Source organism: Ailuropoda melanoleuca, chromosome 20 (assembly GCF_002007445.2).
Source record: "Ailuropoda melanoleuca isolate Jingjing chromosome 20, ASM200744v2, whole genome shotgun sequence".
NCBI classification, from domain to species: domain Eukaryota; kingdom Metazoa; phylum Chordata; class Mammalia; order Carnivora; family Ursidae; genus Ailuropoda; species Ailuropoda melanoleuca.
In genome coordinates this window covers 8,278,836-8,282,940 of record NC_048237.1, presented here as the reverse complement: position 1 = coordinate 8,282,940, position 4,105 = coordinate 8,278,836, and positions in this window count along the sequence as shown.

The window sequence follows — 4,105 nt, the reverse complement described above, 5'->3', positions numbered from 1 at the left end:
GTGGGAGAGGAAGAAGCAGGCTCATAGCTGAGGAGCCTGATGTGGGGCTCGATCCTGTAATGCCGGGATCACACCCTGAGCCGAAGGCAGACGCTTAACCGCTGTGCCACCCAGGCGCCCCTTTACTTTCAACTTTTAACCTAAGTTCTTTTACATTTGTTGTATGGTACTCTGTTTCCCAAAATATGTTCTGTGGAACACTAGGTTTTTGAAATGTTAAGATATGCTACATGGTAAAAACAACAATAACAGCAACAAACAAGGAGGGATTCTGAAGTCAAGAATGTCTAGAAAGTATTGGGTTAAGTGAAATAAAACTTGTGGGACATTTCAGTGCCTTTACACTACTAATTCACATTAAGAATTTAAATGCTAATTTAATTTATAAGCTATAACAAAAAAATGAAATTTATGCAGTTATTTTCAAAATTATTTCAATATCCAGCCCTTTTTTAGAGACTATCCTACAGAATTAACATTTATCTTTGGAAATTATTATAAATACCTCCATATGCTTCTGCACACCCAAATCACTTTTACATGGAATCTTTGTTAGGGTATTGAACTTCTTTCTAAGATATGTTACCCACAATTAAGGAAAATGAAATCCTATTTCGTGAAGATAATTTGTATAAACAGCTATTCTCGTTCTATACCCTCTTTTCCAAAGTTCAAACATCCAGAAGGCATTAAAACCACTGAATTCTCTAAAACCTTTCACGTGTTCTATGTATAGTTTTGAAGTCACTGGAACATCAGGTTTCTTTCAAGTATTATCTATTGTTCATTCTCTTGTCATTCAGCAAAAGTGGGTGGTTGTTGGCAAATGGTCAGATCTCAGGTTCCTGCACAGAAATTGCAATAACCAACTCAATGGGAATTTTCTGCTTCTTATGGGGAGCTCCCATGGTTTGAATGTTTTCTTCTTCTTGTTTCTCCTTATTCATTCTTTTCCATTCAATAATCTATCATCTTTTTAAAAGCAATTTTAATTCTTCAAGGTTTCCTTAGAATTTTCTCCCCTGCCCTGTTTCCTTCTTCGTGATTTCCAACACCCCACAAGAATCTTTCATACTGTTGAGAAACCAGAGTATAAGAAGCAGTTATAACTTCCTTCCTAAGTAGGACATCTAAGTGCCTGTAAGTTGCATGTAACTGATGAATGCCCAAAGCCCTCTCTCTCTCGATTTCTCATCTAACATCTCCACACTAATGATTTCCAAATGTGTTTTTGGCCCTTGTTCTCTTTCCTGAACTCTGGGCTCAACTATTCAGCTGTAGTTGTTATTTCCAGGTTGACTATCTGGTGGCATCTCAAACTCCACATGGTCAAAGCAGAAATCTTCTTTCTCTCAAAACTTGCTATCTTGTTTCAATCATCAGCACCACCAATAGGCTAATTGCTAAGAAACTCAAGAGTCTGTCGTAACTCCCCTCTTCTCTCTCTCCCTATAAACTTCATTCATCAGCAAGACCTTTAGTTCTGCCTCCAAAACAGAGCCTGCATCTTTCTATTTCTTAATGTCTCTACTACAGCTGTAGTCGTCCAAACCACCAATGTCTCTAGACTGGACAACAGCAAGTCTCCTACCTGGTGTCTCTGCTTTGATTCTTTTCTTTTATACATAGTAGCCAGAGTGATTTTTTTTAAAAATGCTAATTAAATCTTACTCTCTGGTTTAAAAAACCTTCCAGTGGTTTGGCAGTGCAGCAGAATAAAAACTCTTTACTATGGTTTTCGAGACCCGTTGTGATCTGGCTTCTACCAGCTATCTGACCTCATTTCACACACTTCCCTGTTCTTTTGCCTTGAAAACGCCAAGTACATTACTTTGTTACACTCTTTATGCTAACTTGTCCCTATGCCCCGAGTGTAATTGACCCGGATTTGGATCTTCTTAAGGCTGGCCCTTTTCCATTTTCTAGGTTTTGGCTCAAGTGTAAACTCAGTGAAACCTTCCCTTATCCCTAGTTCAAAGCAGTGTTCCTTTCTCTACTAGCCTCCCCATAAGTCACTCTTATTACTATTGCATTATTTTTATTCATTGCAATTATGATTNTTCCCTTATCCCTAGTTCAAAGCAGTGTTCCTTTCTCTACTAGCCTCCCCATAAGTCACTCTTATTACTATTGCATTATTTTTATTCATTGCAATTATGATTATCAGAAATACTCTTACTTACTGTTTTCCTTTTTTTCTTTCCTTTTTAAACGTGATCTGTTATGGCAGGGACCTAGTCTGTCTTCACAGCTGCGCACCTGGTGCCCGTATAGTGCCTGACCCAGAGGAGCCCACAGTACTTTATTGTGTTATTAAACATGAATGTCTTCAGCTAAACTAACTTTTTATAAGTACCTTGTAAACTGACCAGCAAACTTTTTTTCTGGTAATAGAAAATTGGGGGAATACTTTATCCAAACTTGAAAAGAAAATGAAACACATGTTCTGACATTAAAAGAACAAAAACAAAAACAAAAAACCTTCCTAGAGAATTCAGAACAGCATTGTATCAAGAATAACCCCACCATTCTCCTATGTTAGCTGAATCTGGCATATTAGGAAAATTATACTCAACCATGGATGAATCAGGAGTAAGTAAGTAGGGAAAGTGCCAGTGCATCTAGGTAGACCTTATCACACCATCAGACCCAGAGAGAATAAATTTAAATCTCTTTTAGAGCAGTGAGTGACATAGTGTCATTGGAGACATTCAAGACTCCCTTGCTAACCCTGAGAACAGGGGTCTAAGAGGAAACTAACTTTTGATTTTCTGTCCTGGGTCAGAAGCAGAGATCAAGACATATACACGTACATACAAAATAGAATAAAATGCAACTGAATACAAAAGAAAACATACATAATGATTTGCTTGGGTATGTGTATGTGTGCTTGTGCAGTGTAAGGGGAAGGACTGAGAAGTGGGCTTTATAATTTGCCCAGCCCACTGCAAAATGAAAAATTATTAATTCCAAGATGGTGACAGGCAGCAAAGCATTGTGGCAGAGCGTTAAACCCAGAAGGGTCCTTCTGAGGTCAGGGCCCTGTGCACCTGCACAGTCACACACCTGAAGCCCATCCTGAGGGGAGGATAAGATTAGAATTCATCTCCACAGACTGGGAAGCACCCATCTCCCCACCCCTGTCAAAACAACAACAGCAACAACAAAAAACAACTACCAGGATTGGAGCAGATAGTGCCCAACCTTGATGGTGGTGCTAGTGATGGTGGTGGCACTGGGTGAGGCTGGGAGCACCAGTCCTACAAAGGAGACTTTAGAATGATGGGAGAGGAAAGAAACCAGAGTTTCTGAGGTTGCAGAAGTAAAGGTGCCAGATAGAGAATAGGGTAAAGGGAAAGAGGCCACGTCAGACCTTCCTCCTGTCTTTATGTAGACAATGCCTGTTCTTTCAAGAGACCATCTCCTGAATTCAGCCACTTGTGTAAGTCTGGTGCTTTGGGAGCTGCGGTGGAATAGGTGGAGTTGGGTATCGGGGTGTGTCAGACACAAAAAAGGTAGAGACAGGTTTAAATACATTTCCGTGGACAGGCTTCCTACCCTCTTTGGCAAGAAACCCAGGGGCTCCCAGAAGGAGGCGGGATGTAAGTGGATTTCCGAGGACCCTCTATTTTCATTCTCCCTTGAAGCTTCGAAGGTAAGACCCACGGAAAACTGCAGGGCTCGGCGTTCTTCTGTCCATCACAGGTCATCCCACTGGTAGAAGTGCGTTGTCCTGGGGCATTTGGGACTGGTGGCGGGGACTGGGGACGGGGAAGCTGGCGGCGCTAGGAACGCCCTTCGGAGGAGATGCGCCCTGTCCCCTCCGTCTGCGGTCGGGCAACCCGGCTAGCGGAGACCGGAGTCCGGACGGAGAGGGATGGACCACGCCCGCGGAGGCGGCCTCAAGCTCCGCCGCTCAGTCCTGCCCGGGCTCGGGGAGGCTCAGGCCCCGGGAACCGAGGGCGGAGGGGGCGGCGACCGGGCACCCTGCGGCTACTGCGGCCGCGCGGCCGCGGCTCTTGCGGCTCCGCCGCCCGCCGGGTGGTGTCTCCGCAGTGCCCGCCTCCAAGCTCCCCTTCCCCGCCCCTCGCGCCCCCTTCCCCCG